This window comes from Astatotilapia calliptera, chromosome 23, assembly GCF_964374335.1.
Source record: "Astatotilapia calliptera chromosome 23, fAstCal68.1, whole genome shotgun sequence".
NCBI lineage: Eukaryota > Metazoa > Chordata > Actinopteri > Cichliformes > Cichlidae > Astatotilapia > Astatotilapia calliptera.
The window spans coordinates 45,988,011-46,005,062 of record NC_137443.1 but is presented as its reverse complement, the minus strand read 5'-3'; the positions used below and the strand labels follow the sequence as shown (position 1 = coordinate 46,005,062).

General features: G+C 46.4%; 1 protein-coding gene across 1 annotated transcript in view; it reads right to left on the bottom strand.

Moving 5' to 3' along the window:
- The window catches only part of LOC145423961 (NACHT, LRR and PYD domains-containing protein 12-like), a 943,237-nt gene that overhangs the window by 173,262 nt on the left and 752,923 nt on the right, over positions 1-17,052 (bottom strand). The window lies entirely within an intron of this gene.

Sequence of the window (17,052 nt, the reverse complement as noted above, 5' to 3'; positions counted from 1 at the left end):
ACCCCACCCACGGAGCTTCGGGACCTCATCACGAACTCCGCTTCACAAATAATCAACCTGTGGCTAGAGCATGAGGGAGAAGCATTCCTCCACGTTCTGGAAGCCAGACTGCAACAGCTGCTCACGGATTATCCCTGGCTATTGGACTCACTACACCCACTCGCGCAAGACTTCATCCTTCACGAACTTCACCTACACCCACCAGCCGCTATCGCTTCCCAACCCAGCCGGACGCCGGAGGTTTTGCCCGGCCCGCCGGAGGTTTTGCCCGGCCCGCCGGAGGTTTTGCCCGGGAGGAAGCGACGATCGCGCCGTCGGCGCGTCGCCCCACAGCTGGAGAATAGGACTTCAGAACTGGCGGCTGTGGTGAGTGGAAAAGACGCTCTGTCTGTTTCACCAGTTCATATGACTGTTTATACCGGGGCTGTGTTCGTTGAGTCAGCTGCTCAGCCGGTAGCTCGGTTAGCTTCCCAGCAGTCGCTAACTCAGTCAGCCACTCACTCATCACCTCCATCACAGTCACAGTCAGACCCAGTAGACACCATGTTACAGTCCATAGCCCAGTCAATAGCTCAGTTGGCAAGAGAGTCATCAGCCTTATCAGTTCAGCCAGCCACTCCACCACCTGTTACTACTTTGCTACCTGTAGCTCAGTTGCCACCAGTTCAGCAGCCTGTCCACTCATTTACCCAGCCTTTATCCTCACAGCCTCATTACAAGCAGGGAACACACTCCACACAAACTTTTGCTGGTTCATTTAAGCTGGCCATCTCAGAGACATTTGCTCCCTCTAGGGCCTCCCCAGAGGCTGGGTGTCAGTCACCAGCCAACTCTGGACCCCTAGAGGTCAAGACACCAGCACCAGCAGCCTCACCGGAGAACTCACCTGAACAGTCTCGGCTCTCAGCACCCCCTGAGAGCTCAAGTGAGTTCACCCGTCCGCCTCAGTCCTCTGCTGAGTGTATTGGGGAACACTTCCAGCCCTCTGAGGACTGTATCCCACTGTTGCTGCCTGAGTCTAGCCACGGTGCTGCTCAGTCCCAGCCAGTGTCCACACTGGCAGAGGTCTCCGTACCTGCTGCTTCAGAGACTGCTTTCCCTGGAGGGCCTGAGGAGCCCGTCCAGTCTCAAGTCATGTTAGCTGGGGGTTCAGGTGAACCCAGCCAGCGTCCTGCCTCGTCGGCTGGAGGGCCTGAGGAGCCCGGCCAGCCTCAAGTGTCGTCTGCTGGGGGTTTAGGAGAACCCAGCCAGCCTCAAGCGTCGTCTGCTGGGGGTTTAGGAGAACCCAGCCAGCCTCAAGCGTCGTCTGCTGGGGGTTTAGGAGAACCCAGCCAGCCTCAAGCCTCGTCTGCTGGAGGGCCCGTGGAGCCCACCCAGCACATCCTCACATCTGCTGGTGGTCCTGGAGGACCCAGCCAGCACATCTCCACATCACCTTCTGCAGCATCACCGCCGTCAGGTTCCGCAGCCGTCCCGCTGCCGTCAGGTTCCGCAGCCGTCCCGCTGCCGTCTTCATCATCTTCGCCTGGTCCAGCCTCCGTGTCTTCATCATCTTCGCCTGGTCCGGCCACTGCTTCGTCCTCGCCTGGTCCGGCCACTGCTTCGTCCTCGCCTGGTCCGGCCTCTGCTTCGTCCTCGCCTGGTCCGGCCTCGTCTGGTCCTGTGGTTGCCATGCCGCCGTCGGTGCCAGCTCGACCCGTTCCGCCTCGCCTCTGCCGGCCGTTTTCAGGGCCTCTAAGATGGCGTCATGGCCTTCGGGGACTGCCTCCGGAAGGTGTTCGTCGCCGCCGCTGGCATCGCGGCCGTCCTCCGGACCTGCTCGGTGGCCGCCACTGCCTTCCACGTGGTCGGCCTCCGGAACTGTTTGCCCGCCGTTGCCGTGTGCACGGTCGGCCTCCAGAACTGCATTCGCGCCGCCGTTGCCGTCCGCACGGTCGGCCCCCGGACCTGCTTCCTCGCCGCCGTTGCTGCACGCACGGTCGGCCTCCGGAACTGTTTGCCCGTCGCCACCGTTGCCGTGTGCACGGTCGGCCTCCTGAACTGTTTGCCCGTCGCCGCCGTTGCCGTGTGCACGGTCGGCCTCCTGAACTGTTTGCCCGTCGCCGCCGTTGCTGTGTGCAGGGTCGGCCCCCTGAACTGTTTCGGCTCTTGTGTTGTCGGCCCCCGGACTTTACTGTGGACTCGTGAATGGTCTTGTTTTGTGTTGGCCTGTTTTGGTTTATTCTGGTCTCTTGTGCTCCTTGTTTTTTTGTTTCGGACCCTCCTTCCTGGACCCCCTCCGCCCGCCCTGGCTTGGTGCTTTGTGCTTTTTTGTTTGGGGCTGTCGGGAGCCAGCCCTTAGAGGGGGGGTACTGTCACGGTTCTGGGTCCGTCGGACCCAGTAGTTTGAGTTTTATTATGTTTTGGTTTTAGTTTGCATCAGGGGTTGTTTTCTTGTTCTCTGGTAGTGTTGATTATGATGATGTTTATTATTTGAGTTTCATGTTTCTGTGGTGTTTAGGATTTGTTCTTCAGTTGTGTCTGCTTAGTATTTGTCTAGCTCCATGTGCCATTTTCTGCCTGTCTCTCTATGTCGAGTTTGTGTCTTAGTGTGATGGTTGCTTGTTCCTGTTTTATTGTGATGGTCTGCGTCTCATGTGAGTGTGTTCAGTTTTACCTTTGTCTCGTCTTGTTGATTATTCCCAGCTGTGTCCACCACCTGTGTGTAATTCCCCTGTGATTCTCTGTGTATTTAAGTCATGTCTGCCGTCATTGTAGTTGCTGGTCCGTCTGTGTATTCCACCCTGCGTCATCTGTGTGTTTCCCTGCTGTCAACCGCCAAGTGTTTCTGCTCATGTTCAGGTTCGTGTTCTGTAGTTAGTTTGTTCCCAGTCTAGTTAGTCATAGCTCCCTTTGCCGTTTGTATTTACTTTCATGCTCAATAAACCACCTTCACACCTTCACGACTGCCTGCGTTTGGATCCTCCTTCATTGCCTCCACACGGCTCACCTCACTCGCCGTGACAGAAAAAACAAGAGGAGAAATCACCAGAGTCTTATAATCACATTCTGTAACTAAAGGGAGACGTTTTTCTATACAAATATATGTTTTATGGACATTAGAAAAAAAAGAGTATTGATGTGAAGCAGGATTATGAAATCTCCATACATCAGCCAGCCCATAATGATCAAGAAAGCTCTGAATGACGCATGCTGACTTTGGACTAAGTGTACTTTTGTGTGAACTGTGGTCCATAGCAGATAATGAGCAGTTTAGGTCTCCCTCAAAGATGATATTGTGTGATGACATATTGGGGAGCCGCGCAAAGACATTAGTGAAAAATCTGTGATCGTCCCAATTAGAGGCGTAGATATTTGCTAAGATCAAATGAAAACCATAAACTATATTTTCTGCACTTAAAATCCTGTAATTTTCTCATAAATCGACAGTGCGCCTCATGGATGAATTCTGGTTGTGCTTACTGACCTCGAACCGATTTTATGTGCTACACGGCGCTCAGAAACCTTTCAAAAGATGTTTTGGTACGACTTTACTAAGCTACGAGGCTGCACCACTTGATGGATTGTTGGAGCATTACAGCTACGAGGAGCCTCGCGGAGTGATACGTACTCTGCTTCAACGTAATATTACTGTATTGAGTGTGTATAAGGACCATAAATGGCACCTGTTACATTCGCGCTGTCTTCTCTGCATCTTTCCCCTTTTCCTCTGGTACAGTCGGACTCATCCAGAGGAAACATTCCTGTTTACCCTCAACTTTCTCAAGATGTTTGTCCACTCCTGACTCGGTTACAAAGAGGGTTTCAAACTCCAGGCTGTCAGTCACGCAGTAGAACCTGGGAACAGAGCAGCTGCTTGTTATTATGCTCAGCGTCTGTTTACATTTTGACTGCACGATTGTGAGCTTTTTGTTATGCACAAAAACAACAGTTTTCTTTTATTTATGGAGCATTATTATTTAATAAATGCTGATCATTTATTTCTGAGTAACTGTTTCATGTACATCTACGCTGTATGTTAATAAATGTGCCTGTGTGAGATTTGGGACACAGCTTTGACTAAGAACTCTCTTTTTGTTCGTACTTTCTGGCTTTAAAAATATCGAGATATATATCGTATATCGCCACCCAGCTAAAGAATATCGAGATATGAACTTTGGGTCATATCGCCCAGTCGTAATATTGCAATAGGTTGTCCGTTAAACTCAAGCGGGGCTTTGGCCCTGGCACGGCGTAGCCACACAATCCTGGTAGTAGTGACGCTCGGCTATGACGGCGTGCGGGTTACCAGCTGGCTTTCTCAGGATAGGGCTCCTGTGTGAGCGGTCGACAATAACGTCTTTATCCATACCCAGCACTTCACGTAGTAGCACGGATACGGCCGTGGAGGAGCTCGAGTCCAGGCCCTTTGGGATCCCTATGATGTGGATGTTAGCTCTCCGCTTCCTGCCTTCATCACATTTATCCTTCAGGTCAGACAGCTCCTCCTTCATACTCTCTACTGTAGACTGCAGGGTGGTCACCTCATCGCTCCACATTGACACCCCATCCTCAGCTTCTTTCACTCTAACCTTTACTCCATCAACTTCGCCGCACGTCGTGTGAGTGTAAACCACTACAACATGTAGACGGCCGTCTGCAGGCTGGATGTAGCACCACCGCAGAGACGTGCTGCAGCTCTGTTTAGTTACCCAGCTGACAGCAGAGGCTGTAGTTTACTGTTACCAACATGGAAAACTGAAGCTTCATCAGATGGAGCTACAGAGCTGGAGAACAAAGGAGACTGAGAGGCCAGAATGATGTGGGAGGAAACATCAAGAGCCTGTTTGAAAGGAGACACATGTGGATGCTGTGCCAGTCTGTGGTCTGTCAGAAGTCAGCTGAGTCACACTGCAAGAAGCTGCAGAATCTCAGAGGAGGAGATTTGGAAGTGTTTGTGGGACAAACTGGACTCAAAGAAAGAAGATGTTTGTGAAGTCTTTGGTGGAGGTGAGCAGTGTGAAGCAGAATACATGCAGATGAATCAGGAGGGAACAAACTGAGTGGGCGGAGCTGTCTGAGCCCCGCCCACACAAACACAGCTCTCTGAATCAGTAAAGGTGGGCAGGCCGCGTGTGGGCCGCGGGCCATACGTTGAGTATCACTGTTTGAAATGTGAACATTGTTCTGCTGCAGTCAATGGACTAAACCAGAGAAGAAGAAAACAGACTTTACCATGAAGATCCTCAGTGTGGATCAGTATAATATCAGCCTGATGTCTGCAGTTTAGTGTCAGCACAACTTTCACATCATATTCATCTCAGCACAACTAAAACATGCTGACTGACCTCAGAGTTTCAAGTTTACATCCTGGACTCTCCAGGAAACCACACAGATGCTTCACTCCTGGATCCTGCAGGTTGTTGTTGGAGCTCAGGTCCAGCTCTCTCAGATGGGAGGGGTTGGACTTCAGTGCTGCTGCCAGATAATCACAGCTGATCTCTGACAAACCACAGCTCTTCAATCTGTATAAAGAATGAAAGATGTAAGTTTATTAGACAAAGTGCTTGAAATCATTCAGTGTTTCATCATCTGTTCAGAGCTGAAGAAGGTTCAGAATGTAGAAGTTTAGAAAATGGAAACTCCAAACAGCTGAAGCCAACAGGAAGCAGCTTCAAACAAACACAACAAGAGAAAAAACTCTGAATGTTTCACATCAAAGTCGTACATTTCTCATAAAAACAGGACAAAGACTTGAAAAAGTCGTGTTTTTCCTTCCAGGAACCACATGGCTTCACTTTTAAAGGTGAAGTGTGAAAGAAATGGACATATTTGAAGTCCAACACCTTTTTCCAGTCACATTATTAAAGCAGACAAACTACAAGCTCAAAATATCGAGATATATATCGTATATCGCCATCCAGCTAAAGAATATCGAGATATGAACTTTGGGTCATATCGCCCAGTCGTAATATTGCAATAGGTTGTCCGTTAAACTCAAGCGGGGCTTGGGCCCTGGCACGGCGTAGCCACACAATCCTGGTAGTAGTGACGCTCGGCTATGACGGCGTGCGGGTTACCAGCTGGCTTTCTCAGGATAGGGCTCCTGTGTGAGCGGTCGACAATAACGTCTTTATCCATACCCAGCACTTCACGTAGTAGCACGGATACGGCCGTGGAGGAGCTCGAGTCCAGGCCCTCTGGGATCCCTATGATGTGGATGTTAGCTCTCCGCTTCCTGCCTTCATCACATTTATCCTTCAGGTCAGACAGCTCCTCCTTCATACTCTCTACTGTAGACTGCAGGGTGGTCACCTCATCGCTCCACATTGACAGCCCATCCTCAGCTTCTTTCACTGTAACCTTTACTCCATCAACTTCGCCGCACGTCGCCGCCATGCTGTTAGCGATCTCATTTCTCAGTCCTTGCACGTCAGCCCTTATATTGTCAAAATCTTCTTTCAATGCATTTCTGACTTCTTCTTTTAACAGCGTACTAATGTCCTCTTTAATGGATTGAAGAAGCTCCAATTTTAGAGCAGTAGGATCCACATCACGCGCGTCTGTTGAGTCTGCTCTTCAGCGGCCGTAGAGCTGGACGCTGCCCTTTGGCCATCATCGATACTCTCGCCCGAGATCGCACCGGGGCTAAAATATTCACCTGCTCAGCTGTTTTTGATCAGTTTGAGCCTGTGTGGTTTGATCAGGTGGAGGAACGATGTGATGCTATAAAGACATCATCTTGTCCAAATGATGTTGTTCCAACACGTGTTTAAAAAGATTTTAAAGGTTGTTGGTTCCGACATCTTAGCGATTTTTAACAGCAGTCTTAGTTCAGGTGTTGTACAGCCTGTTTTAAACATGCTGTTGTACAGCCTGTACTAAAAACCTGATCTGGATCCTCTGTCTGCTCAAACTTCAGGCCTATTTCAAAGCTTCCCTTCCTGTCGAAGATTTTGTAAAAGATTATATTTGTTCAGCTGCAATCTGTTGTAAAGGTTTCAGTCTGGTTTTAAAGCTCTTCACAGCACTGAAACTGCACTTTGGAAAGTTCTTAATGATCTTTTATCAGCCACTGATCAGGAGACTCCGTTGTGCTTTTGGATCTGACTGCTGCCTTGACCACAGCATCTTGACCTCACCATTGGAGCATGGCGGCATCAAGGGCGCTCTATTAGACTGGTTCAGCTCTTTTATTAAATCGCATTATTACATTTGGGGCTTATATTTGACGGCAATTTGAAAAACAGCTGAGCTCAGTTGTACAGCGGTCTTTCTTCAAACTGAGGCTTTTATCTAAGGTGAGATCATTTATATCTTTTAAAAACCTTGAACGGGCGATCCACGTTTTCATGACGCCCCAGCTGGATTATTGTAACTCCTTATATGTTGGAGTTAGTGGGACCTGCCTGGCAAGACTGCAGCTGGTCCAGAAAGCTGCAGCTCGTCTTCTGACACAAGCTCAAAGACATTTATCGTCCCAACAACCACATATACGCTGGTCCCTCACTGTAACACAGTTCACCTTTGGCGGCCTCGCTGTTTCGCTGATCTTTTTTGTGCAATTTTGCATGCTTTTGTTTTTTACAGCGCGTTGTGTTCTGCGTCCTGATTGGCTGTAGACCATTGTCAGCAAATCTCGTGCCGTGTCTCCTGTACAGTACAGAATGTGTTCAAATTTACAGCAGTGTGACTCTGCAGTGCTGCACTGTATGTTTGTACGTTTTGTCCCAACAAACAACGATGACGAGACGTTTTGCACCTGTGGTAGCAGCCAAAGGCAGAGGAAGATGCTGACCATCATAGTTTCAACAAGGAGGCAAAAAGGTTGTAACTGTCCACAACAAGAACATCGTAAGGATGGAGTCAGCTTTGGCTTTGTGGATCAGTGACTGCAGGAAAAAGAACATCGTGCTGGACACCAACATTATCTGCAGAAAAACTCAAAAGCTTTATGAAACTTTACCTGACAGCGAGGAGCCCAGGCCATGGACGAGTGCTCCTCACACAGAAGCTCATTTAATGCCAGCAAAGGCTGATTTGACACATTTCAGAAACACTTTGCTTTCACTCTTTAATAATGAACTTATTTTTCTATGAAGGTTTGAACTTTGTTTAAACAAGAGAGAAAAGTGTGAAAATGTTCATGCCTGTCTGAGAAAAGTGTAGAAAGTGTGCAGTGAGGGTTTAACTGCCTTAAAACTTCTATAATACTTGTAAAACATAAAGCTGCTACTTCATTCTGAGACTTATTTTTAGAACGTAACTCGATAAACGAGCGACCGCAGTACTGTATTGTGTTTATTTTGAAAACTCTCAACAGGATCTTCAGATTTATTTTGAAAGCTTTATCTGGAAAACACAAACACATAAGCAGGAAACAAAGAGCGTGATATGAAACGATAGACGTTTTCATATGGTCATCATATATACATCGTTCTATCGAACAGCCCCAGCTCCTGCTGTCAGTCTCTGTAAATCTGCTCTTAAAACACATTTGTATTCACTGGCTTTTAATACAGCATGAGAGTTATTTGATATTTGATGTGTGATATTAATATTAGGAGTTATTTTAATAGTTATTTTGGATTCTTGTACAGCACTGTGGTCAACGCTGCTGCTGTAATTAATGTGCTATAAACACATAAACAATCTGCAGTTAAACATCCAAAACTAAAGATGTGATCGCTGCCTTTAGAAAATGTGCTGATGCACAAGATATCAGCTCCATTAAGGTGGAATGTGGCCGTGTTAGAAACATGTTGGAAGAAGTTTGAAGCTGAAACTGTGAAGCTGAGAGTGAAAGAGCTCCAGCGTCTGTCACAGGAAACTTTCTTATTTCCACACTGATGAAAGCATCAAGCTTTGATTTCCTGCTGCTTTTATTGAGTCACACTGTGAAACTGAGCCACAGCTGAACCAGCATCCCTGTACAGCAGACACTTACAGCGCTTGGCTGCTTCCATTGGACCCTCTGCACAGAGCTTCAGTTTCCTCTTCTGGTCCCAAAGTGCAGAACAACAAGGTTTCAAACAGCTTCGTTCCAGCAGCATCAGCCACAGACATGCAGAGAGAATCCTTTGGTTGTGTTGTGTGTTTGCATATCTGCTGTGTTGCTTTGTGAGGATGGATCATCTCCTGCAGCTCCAGATAAACAAGCTGGACCTGAACCTGGTAGCTTCACTTAGAAGACACTTGTGACGGGAACGTGTGAGAAGTTTTGTGCAGACAAGTGTGGATTTAGAGTGTGGGACGAGCTCTCCACAGTCTTTGTGGAGATCCACATTCTGCATACTGCCTGTGAGAAGCTGCAGACATTTGTCCTCCAAATCCACTGAGCAGCTGCTCGTGGTGGTATTAGCTTCATGTGTGCGTGTTAGCATGAAGCCTCAGTCACACTCTGCTGTGGACACGGTCACGGACAGCTGGACGCCTGATGGACGAGTCGTCCTTCCTGTTAAACTTCTTTGAGCATGAGAAGAGCATGAGAAGCTCAGTGGACACTGTTCAGGGTTTTAACTCTCGCTTTCACTTCAGCTTCACCAACAACAGCACAAGCAGAGCAGCCCACTGCCTGCATGGCTGGGACAGCGCCCCCTGGTGACTGTAAACCACTACAACATGTAGACGGCCGTCTGCAGGCTGGATGTAGCACCACCGCAGAGACGTGCTGCAGCTCTGTTTAGTTACCCAGCTGACAGCAGAGGCTGTAGTTTACTGTTACCAACATGGAAAACTGAAGCTTCACCAGCTGGAGCTACAGAGCTGGAGAACAAAGGAGACTGAGAGGCCAGAATGATGTGGGAGGAAACATCAAGAGCCTGTTTGAAAGGAGACACATGTGGATGCTGTGCCAGTCTGTGGTCTGTCAGAAGTCAGCTGAGTCACACTGCAAGAAGCTGCAGAATCTCAGAGGAGGAGATTTGGAAGTGTTTGTGGGACAAACTGGACTCAAAGAAAGAAGATGTTTGTGAAGTCTTTGGTGGAGGTGAGCAGTGTGAAGCAGAACACATGCAGATGAATCAGGAGGGAACAAACTGAGTGGGCGGAGCTGTCTGAGCCCCGCCCACACAGACACAGCTTCTCTCTGGAACTAAACGTCTGCTTCATCTCTGCCTCTTTTCTTCATCCTCCACCTCTCTTTTCTCTTCTTCAGTGTTCTGCAGCCACGGAGCCTCACAGCTGTTAGCACGCCCATACCTGAGCAGCTAGCATTACCCAGCATGCCGTGCAGCAGTGTTAGTTTGTAAATGTGCAAGAATTCCTGCTCCAAACTGTTTCACAGAGTGCTGTGTGCCGTGAAATCTGCTTCATGTGTTTCTTTTTGATCCTCAGTGACTTTGACACAAAGGCCTCTGCTGTGATGATCACACCTCTGATCAAGTCTCACAGTGTCACAACTGATAAATGATCAGAGTTAGAATATTTCTGACTGTCTGCTGTGTGCCGTGACCTTTGACCTGCTAAAGACAGTCAGCTGTGGATTATTCATTGTTGTGTCTGATACTTAGAACTGTGAGGAAGAAGCTACACAGTTAATCAGGGTCCCCTCTCTCTGAATCAGGAAAGGTGGGCAGGCCGCGTGTGGGCCGCGGGCCATACGTTGAGTATCACTGTTTGAAATGTGAACATTGTTCTGCTGCAGTCAATGGACTAAACCAGAGAAGAAGAAAACAGACTTTACCATGAAGATCCTCAGTGTGGATCAGTATAATATCAGCCTGATGTCTGCAGTTTAGTGTCAGCACAACTTTCACATCATATTCATCTCAGCACAACTAAAACATGCTGACTGACCTCAGAGTTTCAAGTTTACATCCTGGACTCTCCAGGAAACCACACAGATGCTTCACTCCTGGATCCTGCAGCTTGTAGTTGGAGCTCAGGTCCAGCTGTCTCAGATGGGAGGGGTTGGACTTCAGTGCTGCTGCCAGATAATCACAGCTGATCTCTGACAAACCACAGTCCATAAATCTGTATAAAGAATGAAAGATGTAAGTTTATTAGACAAAGTGCTTGAAATCATTCAGTGTTTCATCATCTGTTCAGAGCTGAAGAAGGTTCAGAATGTAGAAGTTTAGAAAATGGAAACTCCAAACAGCTGAAGCCAACAGGAAGCAGCTTCAAACAAACACAACAAGAGAAAAAACTCTGAATGTTTCACATTAAAGTCGTACATTTCTCATAAAAACAGGACAAAGACTTGAAAAAGTCGTGTTTTTCCTTCCAGGAACCACATGGCTTCACTTATAAAGGTGAAGTGTGACAGAAATGGACATATTTGAAGTCCAACACCTTTTTCCAGTCACATTATTAAAGCAGACAAACTACAAGCTCATTTTCATTCCAACAAGTCATCTTCTGACCTGGACTAACAACACTGGTCTCTATGTGCAGCTGGCTGTGAGACCAGTGCTCAGGGAGCGTCTACAAAGTGCAACACTGAAAGAACATCACACACTCATTTGCTTCCAGCACTTTCACACAAACATCTACTGTCATTATTGTCACCAAACTCTGTGGATCCTTTATTGCAAATTCAAATGGGATCAAATGGTCAGACAAAAGAGGGTTATGAGGAAATATGATGAAATGTTGTGTATTAGCAGCAACTTATTGAATCATTTTCCTCAGAAACCAAACAAAATGATTGACAAACATGTTTTTACAAACTCAGTGTTGGACTTGGATCAGCAGGATAAGCTGATGTTTAAAGGCATTTGAGTCTCGCTGTATGAGAGTCCAGTTCTTACTCAATATTTATGGATGATGTTCTTTCAGTGTTGCACTTTGTTTGGCACAAAATGAAATTATTTGGCCTCTCAGATGCTTTTAGAGATTCCCAAATGACTGATGATGACATCTCTGGGGTCTGATTGATAGAAAAAAAAATGTCTTTGAGACCTTTTGTAACTGACAAACTCTTCATCTGCTAACAACACTGAGTTGAATCTCCATGGCTGATAGTTGGAGCAGGCATCAGGAATACACATTGAAAAAACAAGAGGAGAAATCACCAGAGTCTTATAATCACATTCTGTAACTAAAGGGAGATGTTTTTCTATACAAATATATGTTTTATGGACATTAGAAAAAAAAGAGTATTGATGTGAAGCAGGATTATGAAATCTCCATACATCAGCCAGCCCATAATTATCAAGAAAGCTCTGAATGACGCATGCTGACTTTGGACTAAGTGTACTTTTGTGTGAACTGTGGTCCATAGCAGATAATGAGCAGTTTAGGTCTCCCTCAAAGATGATATTGTGTGATGACATATTGGGGAGCCGCGCAAAGACATTAGTGAAAAATCTGTGATCGTCCCAATTAGAGGCGTAGATATTTGCTAAGATCAAATGAAAACCATAAACTATATTTTCTGCACTTAAAATCCTGTAATTTTCTCATAAATCGACAGTGCGGCTTATGGATGAATTCTGGTTGTGCTTACTGACCTCGAACCGATTTTATGTGCTACACGGCGCTCAGAAACCTTTCAAAAGATGTTTTGGTACGACTTTGCTCAGCTACGAGGCCGCACCGCTTGATGGATTGTTGGAGCATTACAGCTACGAGGAGCCTCGCGGAGTGATACGTACTCTGCTTCAACGTAATATTACTGTATTGAGTGTGTATAAGGACCATAAATGGCACCTGTAAGAGACTCGGTTACAAAGAGGATTTCAAACTCCAGGCTGTCAGTCACGCAGTAGAACCTGGGAACAGAGCAGCTGCTTGTTATTATGCTCAGCGTCTGTTTACATTTTGACTGCACGATTGTGAGCTTTTTGTTATGCACAAACACAACATTGTTTTCTTTTATTTATGGAGCATTATTATTTAATAAATGCCGATCATTTATTTCTGAGTAATTGTTTCATGTACATCTACGCTGTATGTTAATAAATGTGCCTGTGTGAGATTTGGGACACAGCTTTGACTAAGAACTCTCTTTTTGTTCGTACATTCTGGCTTTAAAAATATCGAGATATATATCGTATATCGCCACCCAGCTAAAGAATATCGAGATATGAACTTTGGGTCATATCGCCCAGTCGTAATATTGCAATAGGTTGTCCGTTAAACTCAAGCGGGGCTTGGGCCCTGGCACGGCGTAGCCACACAATCCTGGTAGTAGTGACGCTCGGCTATGACGGCGTGCGGGTCACCAGCTGGCTTTCTCAGGATAGGGCTCCTGTGTGAGCGGTCGACAATAACGTCTTTATCCATACCCAGCACTTCACGTAGTAGCACGGATACGGCCGTGGAGGAGCTCGAGTCCAGGCCCTCTGGGATCCCTATGATGTGGATGTTAACTCTCCGCTTCCTGCCTTCATCACATTTATCCTTCAGGTCAGACAGCTCCTCCTTCATACTCTCTACTGTAGACTGCAGGGTGGTCACCTCATCGCTCCACATTGACAGCCCATCCTCAGCTTCTTTCACTCTAACCTTTACTCCATCAACTTCGCCGCACGTCGCCGCCATGCTGTTAGCGATCTCATTTCTCAGTCCTTGCACGTCAGCCCTTATATTGTCAAAATCTTCTTTCAATGCATTTCTGACTTCTTCTTTTAACAGCGTACTAATGTCCTCTTTAATGGATTGAAGAAGCTCCAATTTTAGAGCAGTAGGATCCACACAGCTGTTTTTGATCAGTTTGAGCCTGTGTGGTTTGATCAGGTGGAGGAACGATGTGATGCTATAAAGACATCATCTTGTCCAAATGAAGTTGTTCCAACACGTGTTTAAAAAGATTTTAAAGGTTGTTGGTTCCGACATCTTAGCGATTTCTAACAGCAGTCTTAGTTCAGGTGTTGTACAGCCTGTTTTAAACATGCTGTTGTACAGCCTGTACTAAAAACCTGATCTGGATCCTCTGTCCGCTCAAACTTCAGGCCTATTTCAAAGCTTCCCTTCCTGTCGAAGATTTTGTAAAAGATTATATTTGTTCAGCTGCAATCTGTTGTAAAGGTTTCAGTCTGGTTTTAAAGCTCTTCACAGCACTGAAACTGCACTTTGAAAAGTTCTTAATGATCTTTTATCAGCCACTGATCAGGAGACTCAGCTGTGCTTTTGGATCTGACCGCTGCCTTGACCACAGCATCTTGACCTCACCATTGGAGCATGGCGGCATCAAGGGCGCTCTATTAGACTGGTTCAGCTCTTTTATTAAATCGCATTATTACATTTGGGGCTTATATTTGACGGCAATTTGAAAAACAGCTGAGCTCAGTTGTACAGCGGTCTTTCTTCAAACTGAGGCTTTTATCTAAGGTGAGATCATTTATATCTTTTAAAAACCTTGAACGGGCGATCCACGTTTTCATGACGTCCCAGCTGGATTATTGTAACTCCTTATATGTTGGAGTTAGTGGGACCTGCCTGGCAAGACTGCAGCTGGTCCAGAAAGCTGCAGCTCGTCTTCTGACACAAGCTCAAAGACATTTATCGTCCCAACAACCACATATACGCTGGTCCCTCGCTGTAACACAGTTCACCTTTGGCGGCCTCGCTGTTTCGCTGATCTTTTTTGTGCAATTTTGCATGTTTTTGTTTTTTACAGCGCATTGTGTTCTGCGTCCTGATTGGCTGTAGATCATTGTCAGCCAATCTCGTGCCGTGTCTCCTGTACAGTACAGAATGTGTTCAAATTTACAGCAGTGTGACTCTGCAGTGCTGCACTGTATGTTTGTACGTTTTGTCCCAACAAACAACAATGATGACGAGACGTTTTGCACCTGTGGTAGCAGCCAAAGGCAGAGGAAGATGCTGACCATCATAGTTTCAACAAGGAGGCAAAAAGGTTGTAGCTGTCCACAACAAGAACATCGTAAGGATGGAGTCAGCTTTGGCTTTGTGGCTCAGTGACCGCAGGAAAAAGAACATCGTGCTGGACACCAACATTATCTGCAGAAAAACTCAAAAGCTTTATGAAACTTTACCTGACAGCGAGGAGCCCAGGCCATGGACGAGTGCTCCTCACACAGAACCAAGCTCATTTAATGCCAGCAAAGGCTGATTTGACACGTTTCAGAAACACTTTGCTTTCATTCTTTAATAATGAACTTATTTTTCTATGAAGGTTTGAACTTTGTTTAAACAAGAGAGAAAAGTGTGAAAATGTTCATGCCTGTCTGAGAAAAGTGTAGAAAGTGTGCAGTGAGGGTTTAACCGCCTTAAAACACCTATAATAATTGTAAAACATAAAGCTGCTACTTCATTCTGAGACTTATTTTTAGAACGTAACTCGATAAACGAGCGACCGCAGTACTGTATTGTGTTTATTTTGAAAACTCTCAACAGGATCTTCAGATTTATTTTGAAAGCTTTATCTGGAAAACACAAACACATAAGCAGGAAACAAAGAGCGTGATATGAAACGATAGACGTTTTCATATGGTCATCATATATACATCATTCTATCGAACAGCCCCAGCTCCTGCTGTCAGTCTCTGTAAATCTGCTCTGAAAACACATTTGTATTCACTGGCTTTTAATACAGCATGAGAGTTATTTGATATTTGATGTGTGATATTAATATTAGGAGTTATTTTAATAGTTATTTTGGATTCTTGTACAGCACTGTGGTCAACGCTGCTGCTGTAATTAATGTGCTATAAACACATAAACAATCTGCAGTTAAACATCCAAAACTAAAGATGTGATCGCTGCCTTTAGAAAATGTGCTGATGCACAAGATATCAGCTCCATTAAGGTGGAATGTGGCCGTGTTAGAAACATGTTGGAAGAAGTTTGAAGCTGAAACTGTGAAGCTGAGAGTGAAAGAGCTCCAGCGTCTGTCACAGGAAACTTTCTTATTTCCACACTGATGAAAGCATCAAGCTTTGATTTCCTGCTGCTTTTATTGAGTCACACTGTGAAACTGAGCCACAGCTGAACCAGCATCCCTGTACAGCAGACACTTACAGCGCTTGGCTGCTTCCATTGGACCCTCTGCACAGAGCTTCAGTTTCCTCTTCTGGTCCCAAAGTGCAGAACAACAAGGTTTCAAACAGCTTCGTTCCAGCAGCATCAGCCACAGACATGCAGAGAGAATCCTTTGGTTGTGTTGTGTGTTTGCATATCTGCTGTCTGTGTTGCTTTGTGAGGATGGATCATCTCCTGCAGCTCCAGATAAACAAGCTGCACCTGAACCTGGTAGCTTCACTTAGAAGACACTTGTGACGGGAACGTGTGAGAAGTTTTGTGCAGACAAGTGTGGATTTAGAGTGTGGGACGAGCTCTCCACAGTCTTTGTGGAGATCCACATTCTGCATACTGCCTGTGAGAAGCTGCAGACATTTGTCCTCCAAATCCACTGAGCAGCTGCTCGTGGTGGTATTAGCTTCATGTGTGCGTGTTAGCATGAAGCCTCGGTCACACTCTGCTGTGGACACGGTCACGGACAGCTGGACGCCTGATGGACGAGTCGTCCTTCCTGTTAAGCTTCTTTGAGCATGAGAATAGCATGAGAAGCTCAGTGGACACTGTTCAGTGTTTTAACTCTCGCTTTCACTTCAGCTTCACCAACAACAGCACAAGCAGAGCAGCCCACTGCCTGCATGGCTGGGACAGCGCCCCCTGGCGACTGTAAACCACTACAACATGTAGACGGCCGTCTGCAGGCTGGATGTAGCACCACCGCAGAGACGTGCTGCAGCTCTGTTTAGTTACCCAGCTGACAGCAGAGGCTGTAGTTTACTGTTACCAACATGGAAAACTGAAGCTTCACCAGCTGGAGCTACAGAGCTGGAGAACAAAGGAGACTGAGAGGCCAGAATGATGTGGGAGGAAACATCAAGAGCCTGTTTGAAAGGAGACACATGTGGATGCTGTGCCAGTCTGTGGTCTGTCAGAAGTCAGCTGAGTCACACTGCAAGAAGCTGCAGAATCTCAGAGGAGGAGATTTGGAAGTGTTTGTGGGACAAACTGGACTCAAAGAAAGAAGATGTTTGTGAAGTCTTTGGTGGAGGTGAGCAGTGTGAAGCAGAACACATGCAGATGAATCAGGAGGTCAGCATCAGTGTCTCCTTGTGGTGGACGGTAAAAGAATCAGAGCCAACGCTCCCG